This window comes from Oryx dammah, unplaced genomic scaffold, assembly GCF_014754425.2.
Source record: "Oryx dammah isolate SB20612 unplaced genomic scaffold, SCBI_Odam_1.1 HiC_scaffold_16, whole genome shotgun sequence".
NCBI lineage: Eukaryota > Metazoa > Chordata > Mammalia > Artiodactyla > Bovidae > Oryx > Oryx dammah.
The window spans coordinates 61,968,850-61,989,814 of NW_024070200.1; the positions used below are offsets into that span (position 1 = coordinate 61,968,850).

Genomic DNA, 20,965 nt, shown 5'->3' on the forward strand with positions numbered 1-20,965 from the left:
TGGTGTGAGCTGGCACCTCATTGTGGTTTTGATTTGCATTTCTCTGATAATGAGTGATGTTGAGCATCTTTTCATGTGTTTGTTAGCCATCTATATGTCTTCTTTGGAGAAATGTCTGTTTAATTCTTTGGCCCATTTTTTGATTGGGTTGTTCGTTTTTCTGGTATTGAGCTGCATGAAGCTGCTTGTATATTTTGGAGATTAATTTTTTGTCAATTACTTCATTTGCTATTATTTTCTCCCATTCTGAAGGCTGCCTTTTCACCTTGCTTATAGTTTCCTTTGTTGTGCAAAAGCTTAATTAGGTCCCAATTGTTTATTTTTGCTTATATTTCCATTACTCTGGGGAATGGGTCATAGAGGATCTTGCTGTGATTTATGTCTCTTACGTTTTTGTGATTTATGTTTTTGTGGTTTCCTCTGTGTGTATGCTTATGTTTTTGTGATTTATGTGATTTATATTTTCCTCTACAAGTTTTGTAGTTTCTGGTCTTATATTGATCTTTAATCCATTTTGAGTTTAGTTTTGTGTATGGTGTTAGAAAATGTTCTAGTTTCATTCTTTTACAGGTGGTTGACAAGTTTTCGCAGCACCACTTGTTAAGGAGATTGTCTTTTTAATCCTTTGTCACAGATAAGGTGTCCATAGGTGCATGGATTTATCTCTGGGCTTTTTGTTTTGTTCCATTGATCTACATTTCTGTCTTTCACCCCAGTATTCATGCCTGGAGAATTCCCATGGACAAAGAAGTCTGACAGACTACAGTCCATAAGGTCAAAAAGAGTTGGACACGCAGCACGCACGCACGCATATATACAGTTTTTGATTTCTGATTTCTTCAACAAAGCGATCATTTTTAAATAGGAATATTGCTGACCAGTTGACTTCCAGTGGCATTCTCTATCTCTTCCATTTGCCTCCTTTTCTGGGTTATTTCTTTACAAAGCTAGCACTTACTGAGCTTGTACTGTATGTCAGGCAATATGCTAAGTATATATGCTTATTTAATTCTCATAACTAAATTTATGAAGTATATGAACTATTACTGTAGTGTTTTATAGATGAGAAAACTAAGACTCAAAAGATAATGCTGATTGTTCTTGGTCTTAACTACATGTGTATAGCTTTTTGTGTTGTATATATGTTTTCATAATGCTTGACCTTTGTATGTATTTGATGGTTGCTTAGAATTTTGCAAATGTATTCCTGAATTGAATCATACAATATGTATTCTGTGTCTGGATTTTTTCCCTCACCAACATGTTTTTTGCAGTTAATCCATGTTTATGTCTATCAGTATTTTTTTCCAGTTTACTGTTGCCTAGTGTTCCTTTATATGTTTATATCAAAATTTTTTCATTCACCTTTGATGGACATTTTGGTTTCCAATTTGGAAATAAAATTTCTCCCCTTCATTTTTGTGCTATTTTCATCATCTGTTTTATGCTGCATGTTGTTATTTTTTTATATTATTTCTACTTTTGCTTTACAAACTTGTATCTTTTTAAAAATTAAAAGAAAATAAACTCATACATCATTTCTGTTGGTCTTCCATTGTGTAGAAATAAGTTTTTATCTGCTGTTTCTTAGAGCAGATTTATCGGAGAAGGCAATGGCACCCCACTCAAGTACTCTTGCTTGGAAAATCCCATGGATGGAGGAGCCTGGAAAGCTGCAGTCCATGGGCTCGCTGAGGTTCAGACTCGACTGAGTGACTTCACTTTCATGCATTGGAGAAAGAAATGGCAACCCACTCCAGTGTTTTTGCCTGGAGAATCCCAGGGACAGGGGAGCCTGGTGGGCTGCCGTCTATGGGGTCACACAGAGTCAGACACTACTGACATGACTTAGCAGCAGCAGAGCAGATTTATAGAAAAATTGAACAGGAAGTACAGCGTTCTCATATATTAATACTTCTCTCTCTCATTCTTTATCTGTCTCCTTTTCCTGTTATTAACATGTTGCATTGGTGTGATACCTTTGTTACAGTTGGTATTGACGCATTGTTATTAACTAATCCATAGTTTACGTTCACTTGGTTGTACAGTTCTACTGTTCTTCCTGAAGAACTTCTTTCAGTGTTCCTTGTAGAGCAAGGTGACAGACTGGTGACAGATTTTGGGCTTTTGTATATCTGAAAGTGTCTTTATTTGTCCTTCATCTTTGAAGGGTATTTTTGCTTTATGTCGATTTTAAGTAACAGGTTTTTTTCCTCTAGCACTTTAAAGGCGTTGTTCCTTTGTTTAAACTTGTTAAAACAAGTTTTCCCTTACTTTGGTTGCTTTTAAGATTTTTTTTAATATTACTGGATTTTAGTAGTTCAGTTATTAATTATGTGCTTTGGTATGGTTTCTTTGTGCTTGTTTTTTGTTCAGTGAGTTTCTTGAATATACAGGTTTAGTTTTTCTCAAATTTGGAAATTCTTTTGCCTTTATTTCTTCAGATGTTTTTTTCTGACTCCCTATCCTTCTGGGACTACAATTACACCACTTTTAGACTGCCCTTGATATTCTTGCAGGTACTTGATGCTCTGTTCTTCATTTCTTTTTTTGCTTTCTATTTTCACATCTTCAATTTAGGAGTCTTTTTTCCCTGCACTATTGAATCTGTTGCCAAGTATATCCAGTTTTTTTTATTTGAGATACTGTATTTTCCATCGTTAGAGATTCATTTGATTCTTTTCAAAGTAATTATCTTTTTTCTAGTTTTCATTAAATCCTGTAATATACTTGCAGCATTTTAAAGTTTATATCTTTGAGAATATCATCTTTTTCTTGTTTCTGGGTCTGTTTTCTTTTCTCAAATTTTTTCCCCTTGATATGTTAACACATTTCCCCATTTCCTTATGTTTAGTAAGTTTTGATTGACTCTTGGACATTCATCATGCTGTTGTGTGGATTTTGTTAGTTTCTTCGCAACAGATTTTAATTTGTTTTGGTGGTATATTCAATTTCTTATGGAAAAGTAGGTTAGCATTACTATTAAGAGGGTCATTCTGCTTTGGTTTCTACTGATTGCCCCAGGTTTCAGTGAGATACTTCTCCCTTCTGGTTGAAACTTGAACATTTCCAAATCTTATGTAACCTCTGGTAGCTTTTGAAATTTGAAATGTATTTGAAATTCATATCTCAGCAAATAAACACCTTGTATTGTGTTTATAGACAGTTACTTTATGTTTTGGGTTTTTTTGGTCTGTTTTATTTTTGTCTTAATCTGGATTGACTTTTCAAACTGTTTTTACATAGACAACTCTTTTCTTTGACAGTGTGTTATGCTTAAATTCTATGCTCAAAATATGCAGAAATTTTGATAATTTCCAAACATAAAGACAGTAATTTCCTTCATAATTTTATCAATAATTTTAATCAAAATTTGAGGAGATACTTCTTAGGCCCTCAAGATTTGAAACTAGGAATGCCAGTGTTGTGTTAGCAGCACTTTGGTTTCACTTTGCTTTCTAGTTTATTTACGTTCACTGATTAGACACTTAAATAACAAGCTAATATGGCAAGAGAAAGGAGGTAGGGAACAGATCACTTAATTTAGGTCATTCAGGTCTTCAGTAACAACAGTTGTACTGGATTTTGTCTGTTTGCTTTATAAAGCATATTTGGGACATTTGAAGAAGGGTTTTGAACCTTGGTCGTTTCGTTTAACCCTTTTTGTTGATACAGAAAACTGGAAGATGACAATAACTTGTGCTACAGTATAAAATATGAATTTCAACATTTAATTATCATTGAAATGATAATGCCTTCAAAGGACTTACTTATTTTAGGGTACCCTTTTTAAAAGTTTTTTTAGTGATCTCCATGTGATTTTTGTGATACTGTTAGTTTAATTTTTAGTTACGGTAATTGTAATATAGAAACTTAAAAATGTATTTTTAAGGTTGTAGATAAATGATCAGTGCTTATCATTTTTTGTTCGTATCAAGCACTGACTTATTTGTCAGGATGTCTTCATGGGTATTGATATATGCATTGTATTTCTGAAGCTGCTCAAATGTATTAGCCCTCTGAGACTGATATACATTGCTGTTTTTTGAGTATATTGCTGTATTATACATTCATTTATTTCATTTACTGAATTTATTCAGCACAAGCATTAACTGAACTGTGGTTATACATAGCTGTTAAAAGCATTCCTGGGTTCTGATCCTGGCTTTACTGCTTTATTGATTTAGCTGTGTGACTTTGGTTGGTTGCTTCTTAGTATTTGTTTCCTCCTGAGGCTAACAATGAGAGGTTATGGTTAGCTTTACATCACTTTATATGTGTAAAGCAGTTAGGATACTGATTCAGTTCAGTTCAGTCGCTCAGTCGTGTCCGACTCTTTGCGACCCCATGAATCGCAGCACGCCAGACCTCCCTGTCCATCTGGTAAATACTCAAATGTTATTGTTGCTGTTCAGTTATTATTAGTATCATTGTTATGTTAGGCCTTTCTTAGATACCTTTTCTCAAATTTTAATCCCCTCCCTATGATAGTCCTTCTTTTTTGCCTTTTTTTTTTTTCTCATTGAAAAAACTTTATACTAACCTGCTGTGTGTATTATATATCCTGTATTCACTATGTGGTGCATGTCACTTCCACTAGGATGTAAGTTCCCTTAAGTCAGGAATAGATATAGAAATTTATTCCTAGCACCTAGAAAAGTGTCGGGAATAGATTGGATGCTTAGTAAATGTTTTCTGAATGCATGCTGAAGTGTGTGCCAGATATTGACTAGATTTTGGGGATACAGAAATGAATAAAGTACAAAAAAGTTCCTTCTGTTAAATAAGCATATAGTATAATAGACTCATACCTATAAAACTGTACTTAGTTTGCCCCCCCTGTAAGTGATGGTAGTGGTAAAGGATACCTGAGGATGCCTTCACAGAAGGTGTCATTGAACTGGACATTTGGTCTACCTAAGAGACAAGGGGGAAAGCTGTTTCTAGTCAGAGGTCAAAACTTGAACGAAACTCAACAAGCCATTGTTACCTGGACTATGATAGCTTGTAGTCCAGGTTAACAATGGTGGTAACAGTTGAGGGAGAAGGAAGTAGAGAGTGCTAGGAAATTGGTGGGGACCAGGTTTGGGAAAGCTGGCTCTTAGAGGTACCAGCTGTCTAGCTGTTGCCTGGACAGAGTAATGGAATTTTGGATATTCAGTATGTGAGACTTAATGATAACTGACTGAACCACTAACATTTTAGTTTTGGTTTTATTTTTTGAGGGTGAGGATATATTTCTCACTATAAGAACTTGGGTTTTTAGAATATTGCCTTTTAGCAACTATTTTAGAACTGTATATAAAACAGACTTGCCAATAACAGTTAACTTATAGAATTGAGGAATTAATATTCTTGATATAAGAATATGTACTATGTGTGTAATCATCAAATTTGTATTTAATGAGTTATTTACCAGGGGTCAGATTGCTGAACTCGTAATTCCTTCTGTGACACTGACACAAATCTAGTGTCAAAGTACATTTAAAATAATTAGTTTTGTTTAGGCTGAGAACACATGAAAAATAGTTTCGTTTTGAATTATTAGATTTTAGAAGTTAGTACTGTAACTGTATTTGAGGACCTTTTTCTGAGTTCTACATTTCAGTACAATTAGATTGAAGGCAGAAATCAGGTTTCTAGCTCCTTTTAACTTCACGAAAAACAAAAGGCCTAGTTGTTTGTGTATGTGTGTGTTTTAACGTTCAAGTTTTTAATACTTGTTTATATAAAATGAATGTTTGGCATATTGTGGCTTTCCCCCTGCCTCTAAAAGGGGTGTACATTTCAGTTAGAAACAAAACTACAGTACCACAATAATTAATACTACTGAATAAGATTCAAAATGTTGGTGTTTGTGTGGAGGAATTACCATTTTCATTTGATGAAGCAGATTTACTTGGAGATTGCCATAATTACTGAGTCATGCAATTCTAAATTGCTATTAGGTTGGTACAAAAGTAATTGACGGTTTCAGACCTTGAATTTTAAATCGTTATAACTAGGCTCAAACACATCTTTATTAATAGAGATAGGAACCATTATAATCAACACATTTTTGCCAATGAGAAATAAGTTTGTTTATTCCTGCAGCATAAAAGTCCATGCTTTGGAAACTGTTGGAACTCTTTTCTGTGTCCTCCTGGTTGTTGAAGCATTTTCCCTCCAAAAAGTTGTCGAGATGCTTGAAAAAGTGGCAGCTCGTCGGCAAGCAGTCAAGTGAATGTGGTGGATGAGGCAAAACTTTGTAGCGTGGATTGTGTGACGAGCAGTTGGGTGTTGTCATGGAGAAGAATTGGGTCCATTCTTTTGGCCAGTGCTGGCTGCAGGCATTGCAGTTTTCTGTGCATCTCACTGATTGGTTGCATACTTCTCATATGTAACGGTTTCACCAGGATTCAGAAAGCTGTAGTGGATCAGACGGGCAGCAGACCACCAAACAGTGACCCGACCTCTTTTGGGTGCAAGTCTGACGTTAGAAAGTGATTTGGAGCTACTTCTTAGTCCATCCACTGAGCTAGTTGTTGCCGATTGTTGTATAAAATCCACTTTTCGTTGCGTGTCACCATCCACGCTAGAAATGGCTCATGGTTGTTGTGTAGAATAAGAGAAGGTGACACTTCAAAACGATGTTCTTTTTTGATTTTTGGTCAGCTCAGGAAGCACCCACTGATCGAGCTTTTTCACCTTTCCAGTTTGCTTCACATGCTGAATGACCATAGAATGGTCAACATTGAATTCTTTGGCAGCTTCTCCTTTAGTTGTAAGAGGATTAACTTTGATGATCCTCTAAGTTGGTCACTGTCAACTTCTGATGGCTGGCCACTGCGCTCCTCATCTTCAAGGCCCTTGTCTTCTTAGCAGAACTTCTTGAACCACCACTGCACTGTACGTTCATCAGCAGTCCTGGGCCAAATGCATTGTGAACATTACGATTTGTCTCTGCTACTTTACTACCCATTTTGAACTCGAATAAAAAAAATCAGTTGAATTTGCTTTTGATCTAACATCATTTCCCTAGTCTAAAATAAATATAAAATACACAGCAAGGTATCTTTTGCCCTTTCATACTGTTCATGGGGTTCTCAAGGCAAGAATGCTGAAGTGGTTTGCCATTCCCTTCTCCAGTGGATGTTTTGTCAGAACTCTCCACCATGTTGACCCATCTGTATTGAGTGGCCATACACAGTATGGCTCATAGATTCATTGAGTTAAACAAGGCTGCGATCCATGTGATCAGTTTGGTTAGTTTTCAGTGATTGTGGTTTCCATTCTGTCTGCTCTCTGATGGATGAGGATAAGAGGCTTGTGGAAGCTTCCTGATGGGAGGGACTGGCTGTGGGTAAAACTGAGTCTTGCTCTGGTGGGCAGGGCCATGCTCAGTGAATCTTCTAGTTCTGCTTCATTGACTTACCATCTACTTTGACATAAATAAACATTGACATAAACATCTACTTCATTGACATTAACATCTACTTCTGCTGCATTGACTACGCTAAAGCCTGTGACACTGTGGATCACAACAAACTGTGAGAAATTCTTCAAGAGATGGGAATACCAGACCACCTTCCCTACCTCCTGTGAAAACCTATATGCAGGTCAAGAGGCAACACAGAACAATGGACTGGTTCCAAATTGGGAAAGGAGTATGCCAGGGCTGCATATTGTCCCCTGCTTATTTAGTGTATATGCAGAGTACATCATGCGAAACGCTGGATTGGATGACGTGCAAGCTGGAATCAAGATTGCCAGGAGAAATACCAATAACCTCAGATATGCAGATGATACCACCCTTATGGCAGAAAGCGAAGAGGAACTAAAGAGCCTCTTGATGAGTGTGAAACAGGGGAGTGGAAAAAACTGGCTTAAAATTCAACATTTAGAAAACTAATATCATGGCATCTGGTCCCGATACTTCATGGCAAATAGATAGAGAACAGTGGAAACAGTGATAGACTATTTTCTAGGGCTCCAAAATCACTGTGGACCATGACTGCAGCCATGAAATTAGATCATTGCTTCTTGAAAGGAAAGTCCCTTGGATTGTGAGGAGATCAAACTAGTGAATCCTAAAGGAAATCAATCTTGAATGTTCATTAGAAGGACTGAAGCTGAAACTCCAATACTTTGGCCACCTGATGTGAAGAGCTGAGTCATTGGAAAAGACCGTGATACTGGGAAAGATTGAGGGCAGGAGAAGGGGATAACGGAGTACCAGATGGTTGCATGGCATCACCGGCTCAATGGACATGAGTTTGGGCAGGCTCAGGGAGATGATGGAGTACAGGGAGGCCTGGTGTGTTATGGTCCATGGGTCGGAAAGAGTCGTACATGACTGAGTGACTGAACAACAACACAGCAAGTCATAAGTCATTAAAAGTGAAGTCACTCAGTCCTGTCCAACTCTTTGCGACCCCATGGACTGTAGCATACTACACTCCTCTATCCATGGGATTTTCCAGGCAAGAGTACTGGAGTGGGTTGCCATTTCCTTCTCCAGAGGATTTTCCTGATCCAGGGATTGAACTCAGGTCTCCTGCACTGTAGGCAGAATTGCAGTTACTTTTTGTACCAATTGAATAGATTAACATTATAATTGACCTGGCCAACCAGGGTGAGGAGAGGCTTACACCTTTCTCTTTCCACCTAAGTGTCTTGCTACTGGAGCTTCCCTCATAGCTCAGTTGGTAAAGAAGCCACCTGCAATGCCGGAGACCTCGGTCTTGCTTCTATTTCCAAGCAGAAGTGTAACAAGTGCATTCTTTATGCACTACACCATTGGTTAGCACTCTAGTGTTCCTTTATTAATGTGAATAATAGGCATTCAGTTTCATATTTGTTTTTGGCTTTTTATGTTCATTTTCGTTGTTCCCTTTAAAAGAATGAAAACTCTTAAATATATGTAATTGCATTGACCATACATATTTTATGGCAGTATAAGACACTGACCCTTTGACAGTTTTTTTCCTGAGAACGTAATACAGTGAATATTTTCAACTATTTTATGAGAACGTAAGTTCAGTAGGCTCTGTGTACCATGTAAATGTAAAGTATATCTTGGGATACAGAGGATAGGAAAATGGGACCTGGGACACCAGTTTGTGGATCTTGGCATGGGTAGAATATAACTAAACATTTAAGAAAACTTGAAAAATTGGATTAGTGACGTTAGAAATGCCCAGTTGGCTAACATTATGTTTTTATTAGCCAGATAAAACAACTGAGTTGTAAAGATGTATTTTCCATGGTGCTGATGAACCTGTTGCTGGGCAGGAATAGACACACATACGAGAATGGATTTGGTGGACACAGTAGTGGGGAGAGAGTGGGTGGATTGAGAAAGCAGCCTTGAAACATACACGTTGCTGCACGTGAAACAGGTGCCTGCGGGGAGTTACTGCATAACACAGCTCGGCCTGGTGCTCTGTGACGGTCTCAAAGTTGGAGTGGGCAGGGAGGGAGGCTCTCGAGGGAGGGGACATAGGTATACTTACTGCTGATTCACATTGTTGTATGACGGAAACCAACAACACTGTAAAGCAATGATCCTCCAGTTAAAAATTAAAAATTTAAACATTATTTTTCTGTTCAGTAAGTATTTGTAGAACTATCTGCCGGGGTAGTGTTGAGTGTTGAAATTTGTAGTGATGAAATTATATTTGATTTTGTTTTAGAGTTAAGAATAATAACCCACTTAATATATATTTTTTTTAATTAAGGAATTGGACTTTGTAAAAAAGGAATAAAGAGGAGTTTCCTGCAAGGATCACGTCTAAGTGCACTTTTTGCTGATACATCACTTCTAGTAAGACATTTTTTTCATTTTTCTATGTTATGAAGTAAATAAATACAATGGGAATCTTTTTGAAAAAAAAAATCTACTGTCTCGTGATCTTGAATAACAGTCATTTTGGAGTTTATGTTGGGGATTAATGTAGATTAATTAAGGAAATGTGTAAAATCCAGTCTGATATTCACATACACACAATATATGTAATATTGTATGATGACAGTTTCTTGAATAGTGACACTGCTGAGATAGTTCCAGACTTTTACATCTTTTCCACTTTCATCTTCCATGACAATTACACATATTTGAAAATAAAGAAAATCTATAGTCCATACTTACTGAGACAATAACTTGGCAGAATAGAGGGATTTTCAAATGAAAGACAAAGTGGACAGGTCTAGCCATATTTCTTGAAAGGCAGAAGGATTGAAGGAAAGAATTAAGCAAATTTAAGAAATCTTTTTAACGTGACCTTTTTTGTGACTTAGTTTTTGCCTTAACTCATACGCCCATATTTGCAGAGTTCTGGAGTAGGTTGTATTGATTTAAAAACTTACATTGGCCTAGCTTAATTGTTTCAATATGCTAGTAAGATATGTAGTTTTCAAAAAGCTTTCATAAGTGAAACTTCACCTGAATTCTGTTTTCTGTTCAAAATGGAAGAGAAGTGAGTTATAGTAATATTAGAATGTTGCAAAATAATGTAATTTCACAAAACATTAGGGGATGGTTTTTGGTGTGTCATAATAAGTTCACATTGACATTCTATTAGATATAATTGATCAAGCCTGATGGTTATGTCAGTAAATCTTGTGAAAGGTACTTAAAATATTTTCTGTTGTTACTATTCTTTTTATTTTAAGAATAGTTTTGCCACTTAATGTAAGGTTTAAATTTTTCCTTCAGTGGTAGAAAGAACTTTTATGAACTTACAAAATGAGTTTTTTCTTATAATACTTTATTCCGATATCAAGCTTCCTATGGGTATACATTTTTCTTGTTAAATCTTGTCTGCAGAACAACCCATTTTATGATATTCTTCAGGTTAGGGAGGTAGGGGAAAAGGTATTTTTTTAATTGAAAAGTATCCTTTAGTTGAAAACTTGTATATACTCAGGAAGAATGGGGACAATGAAGTTTAATTCACATTTTAAAATATAAATCTTGTTTAATTCAAATTTTAAAATATAAGTCTTGTTTAGTTTTCTATAAATCTTTCAATGTTTGATTTTTTTCTTTTCTCATCTCATATGTATATATTTTGTTCACTAATAGCTCAAAACTGAGTGATTTGAATTAAAGCACTGCAGGAATTTAGCCACTTCCATTCCAGAGAATTTTCCCTATAATTTCCCTGTATTTCTGTATCTTCCCCTGAACCTCTGGTGGCTATGACCATAGCTTTAGCTGTTGTATTTGCTTCAGGGAATCGTCTACGATAACTTCTTTTACTCAGTTCTAAAGATTATTCTTTATAGCAGGCTTTGCATGGTTCTGAGAGATGTGATTGAATTAAGAACTACTTGGTTTGGAGTTACTGAGTACTTGGAAATGCTCTTTCCTTTTGAGTAGTTTCAAATGTTGACTTTAGAACCTCAGATTTGTTTTCCTTAATGATTCTTCTACCCTAATTTGAAGTAGAAATTGGAGGAATTGGCACAGATATTGGGCAATATTTTCCCTCCCTTTTTTCTTCTTCTTCAAGTCTTGAAACTGCTTCAGGCTCTTACATTTTAAGTCTTTTATCTCATTTGAGTTAATTTTAATGTATGGTATTACATAAGAGATGAGATTTATTTCTTTGCCTATGAAAGTCAAATTGTTCAAGAAGCATTATTGAAAAGGTTGTATTTTTCCCTACTGAACTACCTTGGCAACTTTGTTGAAAATCAGTTGACATTATATGTGGACCTATTTCAGAACCCTATTATATCTATTGATCTATGTATCTATCCTTATGACGTTACTGTCCTGATTATCATAGCTTTATGTAAGTCCTAAAATCAGAGAGTGTAAACCCTCCACCTTTGCTCTTTTGTTTCAAGGTTGTTTTCTAGCCTACGTTCTTTCCATTTCTGTGTATTTTAGAATTACCTTGTCATTTTCTGCAGAGAAGCCTTAACAAGATTTTGATTATGAATGCTATTATCACGGAGGCTAATTGGGAGAGAATTGATTCTTAAGGATGTTGAGTCTTCTGATGCATGAACTTGGTATCTCTCCCCATTTAAGTTGTCTTTAGTTTCTCAGCAATGTTTTGTAGTTTTCACTGTAAAGATATTGCATATATTTTGTTGGTCTCTGTTTACTATTTTTATGTTATTGTAAATGGTTATGTAATATCAGTTCCAACTGTTTGTTTTTAGTATACAGCAATATAATAGATTTTGGCATAAAACCTTGTAATTTATGATTCTGCTAAACTCACTAGTTCTGGTGGCAGTTTTGTGGATTCTTTCATATGTTCTGGGCAGACCCTCATCTTGTCCGTAAATAGACTGTTTTACTTCTACCTTTTCAATTTTTATACCTTTCATTTCTTTTGTTGCTTTATTGCTCTGCCTGGTAGTCTCAGTGCAGTGGTACATAGAGGTGATGAGCTGACGTTGTTGCCTTACTCCTGATCTTAGGTCTTTTACCATTAAGTTCATTGTACGACACTGTATATATGTTGTATATAAATGGTTGTAAAAATTCAGATTTGTGTTAGTGAGAGATGATTTCATATATGTTCATGGTATACATGGGTTTGTAGTTTTCTAAAAAATTTTTAATTGTAGGGTATTTGCTTTATAATGTTGTGTTGGTTCCTGCTGTACAGCAGCATGAATCAGCTGTAAATATGACTGTGTGGATCACAATAAACTGTGGAAAATTCTGAAAGAGATGGGAATACCAGACCCCCTGACTTGCCCCTTAAGAAACCTGTATGCAGGTCAGGAAGCCACAGTTAGAACTGGACATGGAACAACAGACTGGATCCAGATAGGAGGAAAAGGAGTACATCAAGGCTGTGTATTGTCACCCTGCTTCTTTAACTTCTATGCAGAGTACATCATGAGAAATGCTGGGCTGGAAGCAGCACAAGCTGGAATCAAGATTGCCGGGAGAAATAGCAATAACCTCAGATATGCAAATGATACCACCCTATGGCAGAAAGGAAAAGGAACTAAAGAGCCTCTGGTGAAAGTGAAAGAAGAGAATGAAAAGTTTGGCTTAAAACAGCATTGAAAAAATGAAGTTCATGGCATCCAGTCCTATCACTGCATGGTAAATAGATGGGGAAACACTGCAAACAGCAACAGACTTTATTTTGGGGGGCTCCAAAATCACTGCAGATGGTGACTGCAGCCATGAAATTAAAAGACCTTTGCTCCTTGGAAGAAAAGTTATGACCAACCTAGACAGCATATTAAAAGGCAGAGATATTATTTTGCCAACAAAGGTCCATCTGGTCAAGGCTATGATTTTGCCAGTAGTCATGTATGGATGTGAGAGTTTGGCTATACAGAAAGGTGAGCACTGAAGAACTGATGCTTTTAAACTGTAGTGTTCACAGTTCAAAGGAAGAGAAGACTCTTGGGAGTCCCTTGGACTGCAAGGCGATCCAACCAGTCCATCCTAAAAGAGACCAGTCCTGAGTGTTCATTGAAAAGACTGACATTGAAGCTGAAACTCCAATACTTTGGCCACCTGATACGAAGAGCTGACTCCTTGGAAAAGACCGTGATGCTGGAAGAGATAGAAGGCAGGAGAAGAACGGGATGACAGAGGATGATCTGGTTGGATGGCTTCACCGACTCAATGGACATGAGTTTGAGTGAACTCAGGGAGGCCTGGCGTGCTGCAGTTCATGGGGTCGCAAAGAGTCGGACACGAATGAGCGACTAAACTGTACTGAATACATATATCCCCTCTCTTGAGCCCCTCTCCCACTCCTTACATCCCACCCATCTAGGTCATCACAGAGCATCAAGCTGAGCTCCCTGTATTACACAGCAGCTTCCCACTAGCTTAACTGTTTTGCACATGGTAGTGTGTATATGTCAGTGCTGCTCTCTCAATTCATCCCACCTTCTCCTTCCCCTACTGTGTCCATAAGTGTGTTTACATCTGCATCTCTATTTCTGCCCTGCAGATAGGTTCGTCAGTACTATTTTTCTAGATTCCATGTATATGCAATAATTCATTCTGTATGGCAGACTCTATGTTTATGCACCTCATTACAGCTGACTCAGTTTTGTTCCTTTTTATGGATGAGCAATATTCTATTCTATATATGTACCACAGCTTCTTTATCCATTCATCTGTTGATGGACATCTAGGTTGCTTCCATGTCCTGGTTATTGTAAATAGTGCTACAGTGAACACTGGGGTACTTATGTCTTTTTGAATTATGGTTTTCTTAGGGTGTATGCGCAATAGTGGGGTCTGGGTCATATGGTAGGTTTATTCCTAGCTTTTAAAATAATCTCCATATTGTTCTCCACAGTGGCTGTATCAATTTACATTCCCACCAGCAGTGCCAGAGGGTTCCCTCTTCTCCACATCCTCTCCAGCATTTATTGTTTGTACATTTTATGACGATGGCCATTCTGACCACTGTGAGGTGATACTTTATTGTAGTTTTAATTTGTGTTTCTCTAATGGTGAGTGATGTTGAGCATCTTTTCATGTGTTCCTTGGCCATCTGTATGTCTTCTTTGGAGAAATATCTGCTTAGGTTTTTGGCCCATTTTTTGATTGAGTTGTTTATTTTTTCTGAAGTTGAGCTGCATGAGCTGCTTGTGTATTTTGGAGATTAATCCTTTATCCATTGCTTCATTTGTGATTATTTTCTCCCAGTCTGAGGGGTGTCTTTTCATCTTGTTTATAGTTTCGTTTGCTGTGCAAAAGCTTTTATGTTTAATTAGGTCTTATTTGTTTATTTTTGTTTTTATTTCCATTACTCTAGGAGCTGGATCAAAGAGGATCTTGCTTTAATTTATGTAAAAGAGTGTTCTACCTATGCTTTCCTTTAAGAGTTTCACAGTGTCTGACCTTGCATTTAGGTCTTTAATCCATTTTGAGTTTATTTTTGTGCATGACAATAGGAAGTGTTCTAATTTCATTCTTATTATGTGTAGCTGTGCAGTTTTCCCAGCATCGTTAATTGAAGAGGCTGTCTTCTCCATTGTCTATTCTTGCCTCCTCTTTCAAAGATAAGGTGCCCTTAGGTGTGTGGGTTTATCTCTAGGTTTTCTATCTTGTTCTTTTGGTCTTTATTTCTGTTTTTGAGCCAGTACCATACTGTCTTGATGACTATAGCTTTGTAGTATAGTCTAAAGTCAGGAAGGTTAATCCTTCTAGCTCTGTTTTTGTTTCTCAAGATTGGTATGTAGTTTTTTAAAATAATGTCTTTGTCTGGTTTTTATATCAGGATAATAGAATGAGTTAGAAAGATTTTCTTCTCAAAAAGTTTTTATATAGTTGTTGTTCTTCTCTAAGTGTGTGGTGGTAGTGTTCAGTCACCACTCATATCCAACTCTTTGCAACCCTGTGGACTGCAATGTGCCAGGCCTCCCTGTCCCTCACCATCTCCTGAAGTTTGCCCAAGTTCATGTCCGTTGCTTTGGTGATGCCATCCAGCCATCTCATCCTCTTATGCCCTTTTCTCCTTCTGTTCTCAATCTTTCCCAGCATCAGGGACTTTTCCAGTGAGTCAGCTCTTGGCCTCAGATGACCAAAATACTGGACTTCTAGCTTCAGCATTAGTCCCTCCAACAAGTACTCAGAGCTGATCTCCCTCAAGATTGACTGGTTTGATCTTGCTGTCCAAGGGACTCTCAAAGAGTCTTCTCCAGCACCACGGTTCGAAGTCATCAGTTCTTTGTTAATCTGCCTTCTTTACAGTCCAGCTCTCACAACCATATGTGACCACTGGGAAGACCATAGTCTTGACTATACACACCTTTGTTGGCAGAGTGATGTTTCTGCTTTTCAACATACTGTCTAGGTTTGTCATAGCATTCCTGCTATGAAGCAGACGTCTTCAGATCTCACGGCTGCAGTCACCATCTGCAGTGATTTCAGAGCCCAGGAAGAGGGAATCTGTCACTACTCCTTTCCCCTCTGTTTGCCATGAAGTAATGGGGATAGATGTCATGATCTTAGTTTTTTTAATATTTAGTTTTAAGCCAGCTCTTTCACTCTTCTCCTTCACCCTCATTAAGAAGCTCTTTAGTTTCTCTTAGATTTCAGCCATTAGAGTGGTATCATCTGCATATCTGAGGTTGCTGCTGTTCTCCTGCCTGTCTTGATTCCAGGTTGTAACTCATTCAGCCTGACATTTCTCATGATGTGCTCAACATATAGATGAAACAAATAAGGTGACAGAAGACAACCCTGTCGTACTACTTTCTCAATCTTGACCCAGTCAGTTTTTCCATTGTTACTTCCTGACCCACATACAGGTTTCTCAGGAGACAGGTAAGATGGTTTGGTATTCCCATCTCCTTTAAGACTTGAATTACTGTGATGTTGAATGGCTTGCCTTGGAAACAACTGAGATCATTCTCTCATTTTTGAGGCTGCACCCAAGTACTGCATTTTGGACTCTCTTGTTGATTATGAGGGCTATTCCATTTCTTCTGTGGGATTCTTGCCCACAGTAGTAGATGATAATGGTCATCTCAATTAAATTCACTCATTCCCGTTCATTTTAGTTCACTGATTCCTAAGATATTGATGTTTATTCTTACCATCTCCGGCTTGACCACCTCCAATTTGCTTTGATTCATGGACCTAACATTCCAGGTTCCTGTCAGTAATGTTCTTTGCAGCATTGGATTTTACTTTGATCACCAGAGATCCACTTCTGAGCATTGCTTCTGCTTTTCCCAACTGCATCATTCTTTCTGGGGCTGTTAGTAGCTCTCCACTCTTCCCCAGTAGCGTATTAGACACCTTCAGATCTGGGGGACTCCTCTTTTGGTGTCATATCTTTTTGTCCATTTATACAGTTCATGAGGTTCTCATAGCAATTATACTGGGGTGATTTGCTACCCTAGTGTTCGGTGGAATTCACCAAAGTAGATCTCTGGCCTTGGAATTTCTTTGTGGGAAGATTTTAAATTGTGGATTTGATTTATTTGATTGAATAAATTGATATTGGCCTGTGCAGATATATATTAATTTTTTTTGGATAGCTTTAGTTTATGTGTCTTAAGGAATTTGTTTTTACCTAGGTTGTCTAATTTATTGGCATGAAGTTTCATATTTCTTTATTCTTTAATGTTTGAAGGATCTATAGTGATATCCTATCTTTCTAGTATTTGAGACCACCGTTTTCTAAAGGAGCACTTAATATTTAAAATTTTTCTCTGTCTGCATCATGCAGAGTATCTTTACATGTGTTTGTACACATGAAGTTCAAAGAATTCTTAAGCTCCTTTGTGATTTTTTTCTTGGACCTATATAATTTCCAAATAGTTCCTTAATTTTCTAGTTTTCTCTAATAGTTTTTTAATTTAATTCTGTTGTGGTTCAGTAACATACTTCCTGTGTTTATTATAGAGTGCACAATGTTGTCTGTAAACAAATGTTTTGTTTATGCTTAATAAGAATGTGTATTCTGTGTTGTTGAGTGAAGCTTTCTAAAAATACTAGTCAGATTGATTGGTGGTGTTCTTCAAGATTTGTCCCTTCTGATTTTCCATTTGTTGCAGTAATTGCTGAGAGAAGGGTTTGGAAATCTTCAGCTTTAATTGTGAATTTGTCTTTTTCTCCCTTCACTTACTGATTCATGTATTTTGAAGCTCTATTAATAGGTACATGCATTTTAAAATATATTTTTGATGAATTGAGCCTTCTGACTTGAAATAGCCCTCTTTATCTCTGGTAATATGTTGTGAAGTTATTTCTGAAATAAGTTGTATAGTTCTTGACAGAAAGTCTGCTGTTATTTTTTGTTGCCTCATATGTAAACTTTCTATTTTGTTTGATTGCTCTTCAGCTTTACAGCTTTTTCAGTGATTGTGATTATGATGTCATTTGATTATAATTTTTTATCATTTATATGCCTTCATATGGTTTTCTTTGAGAAAATGATGTTTTAGTGTTTTTGAGTGTTTTTTGGTAACCAAATTTAGAAACATTGGCCACTATTTCTTCCCAGTATCCACTAATCCTAGGCAATATTTTGGAGGGAGGGAATTTCAGTTAAACAGTTGAGATTGTGTTTTTTGGCCCTTGACTCCCCATCCCCTTTCATAATTTGAATAGTTAATGTCATGTTTCTAGGTTCACTGATTTTTTTTTTTTCAATGTATACTCTGTTCTTAATGTATCCAGTGTTTTTTTATTTCTCATGATTATTTTTTAATTATGAGTTTCAGATGATTTTTCCTCTCTCTTCAACCTATTTATGTTTTGCCATATTAATGATTTAACCTGAAACATTAAAAACAAATTCATAATGAGAAGTGATATTTTGGTGTTAATGATTTTAGAAAGGACACAGTATTTAGTATCTCAGTTGCCTTAACTTTTCTAAAAGGTAGTCTTTTGGATGTGGTATAGCCAGGCCACAGCTAGCCCTTGCAGAGTTAGATAAAAGCTCTTTTCCTAGTTTTAGATGGATGATGCTCTCTGCCAGGGTTCAGGATTTAGAGAGTGGAGAACAAACTGGATTCAGTCCCCGCTTTCCTTCTCTCGGCCATATGTCTATGTGCAGGGTACAGGCTCCATCTTTATTCATGTTGCTTTGAGACCTTATGATTTCTTGCCTTTCTTATGATACAGTTATAGCATTAGAAATGTTTTCTCAGGCCAGAATATCTATCACGATATCCACAAGTTTGTTAGGCAATCTCTTTTTTAGTTAGTATGGGATTATTTTCTCAATGCTTTCTGTACTTTGTACCATTATTGATCTTATTTCTTGAATCATATGTTAATGTTTTTGAATTTTACCTAAAATTTATAGCAGTATAAGTCAGGGATTCATAAAATTAAGTGTAATTGTTTGTAGGGCATGTTTTGCCTTTACATAAGTTATATAGCAAAATTGCATTTTCAAATAATAGCTATAAGTGTATAACCTTTATATTCAAAGTAAAATTTGTTTTCCTTGTTGAATCATGTCATTAAATACTGACTAGTAGCCATCATTATGTTCACAACATATCTTTGTATTTTTAAAATGTGTAATTAGGATTCAGTATGTGCAATTTTGGATGAAATGGAATGCTTTGCTCATTTTCCATAAAACAATAGTTAAGTGATAGTCTTAATTTAGAATTTGAATTTCTGCCTGGATTTAATTGTTTGTAAACAGTAATTAAAGCATTCTATTTAGAGGAAGAAAAATGTTCTTATATTAAAATTAACTGAAAGATAATTCTGTAAGAGCAGGGAATCTCTGATTGCATTGAAGCGTACAGTAAAATAGTCGCCCTCAAGTTCCTGTGACTATGAGAATGAGTGGTTATTTTGTTTATATAGTTTATAAGGAAATGCAAGACATCATTTGTGCCTGTGTGTGAATGTGCGGTTGCATTGCCCACTGAAAATTGGGATAAAACTGGCACTGCTTGATTTTTTTGAATATTTTTTATTAAAGTGGATGACTACTAGAGTTTCTTGCTTGTTTAGATCAGTTTTTTCCCCTTGTGTGCTGTGATCCTGTATTAAGTTGCTTCAGTTGTATCTGACTCTTTGTGACCCTATGCACTGTAGCCTACCAGGCTCCTCTGTCCATGGGATTCTCCAGTCAAGAATACTGGAGTGGATTGCCATGCCCTTCTCCAGGGGATATCAACCCAGGGATTCGAAAGCCCTTTTCTTTTTGTAGTAGATAAAAATTAAAGGACCTATGACATTCATGTTTAAATGCAATAAAAAAATAACATGCTACTAAAAAACCAGTGGGTCAGCAGTGAGATCAAAGAAATCAGTTAATACCTCGAGACAAATGACAATGAAAATAGAGTCTTACAAAATCCATGGGATGCCCAGAAGTAATTTGATGAGACGTAGTGATATAGTTCATGGTGATATAGACTTTCCTCAAGAAACAAGAAAAATCTCAATGAATAATCCAGCCTACCACCTAAAATAATTAGAAAAAGAAGAAACAAAACCCAAAGTCAGCAGAAGGAAGGAAATTAATATGAGTGGAAACAAATAAAATAGAGATCAACAAGTAATAGAAAAGATCAATAAAACCAAGAGCTGGTTTTGTGAAAGGATATACAAATTTGACAGGCCTTTGGCTAGGCTCACCAAAAAGAAAAGAAAGAAAACCCAAAGAAATAAGATATGAAAGAAGAAAAATAACAGCTGATACTATAGAAATACAAAAAACTATAAGATAATGTTATGAACAATTATATACCAGCAAACTGTACAGTCTAGAAAAAATGAACAAGTTCTAGAAGCATATAGCCTATTAAAACTTAATCAAAAAGAAGTAGATAATTTGAATAGACCAAATACTAGATGTGAAATAGAATCTGTAATTAAAAAAAAAAAACTTGCAAACAAAAGTTCAAGACCAGATGGCTTCACTGGGAAATTCTACTAAACATTCAAAGAACTTACACCAATCTTTCTTAAAGTCTTCCAAAAGATTAAATAGGAGGGAACACTCCCAAAGTCATCCTATGATGCCACCATCACCCTGATACCAAAACCAGACAAAGACACAACCAAAAAAGAAAATTACAGGCCAGTATTTTGATGAATATATGTACAAAAATTCTGAAAAAAATATTAGCAACCCAAATCCAGCAACACATAAAAATACACTACAAACAGATTGGATTTATCCAAGGGTATGTGGACAAGGATGGTTCACATACACAAATCAATCAATGTGACACTCTACATTAAGAAAAGAAAAGACAAAATCCACACGATCATCTCAATAAGTGCAGAAAAAAATCAACATCCATTTGTGATAAAAATTCACACCAAAGTGGGTATCAGTTCAGTTCAGTTCAGTCGCTCAGTCGTGTCCGACTCTCTGCAACCCCATGAATCACAGCATGCCAGGCCTCCTTGTCCATCACCAACTCCCGGAGCCATCCAACCATCTCATCTTTGGTCGTCCCTTTCTTCTCCTGCCCCCAATCCCTCCCAGCATCAGTCTTTTCCAATGAGTCAACTCTTCGCATGAGGTGGCCAAAGTATTGG

General features: G+C 36.5%; 1 protein-coding gene across 6 annotated transcripts in view; it reads left to right on the plus strand.

Moving 5' to 3' along the window:
- The window catches only part of MEF2A (myocyte enhancer factor 2A), a 185,575-nt gene that overhangs the window by 23,322 nt on the left and 141,288 nt on the right, over positions 1–20,965 (plus strand). For 2 of the 6 annotated variants that reach the window (XM_040257018.1, XM_040257020.1), the window contains exon 1: positions 9,529–9,805. The exons of 2 other annotated variants lie outside the window; for them this stretch is intronic. The gene's annotated coding sequence lies outside the window, so the exon portion shown is untranslated. Of the gene's footprint in view, positions 1–9,528; positions 9,806–20,965 lie in introns of those variants that run through there. 2 more of the 6 variants (XM_040257014.1, XM_040257019.1) reach the window with 2 other exon arrangements.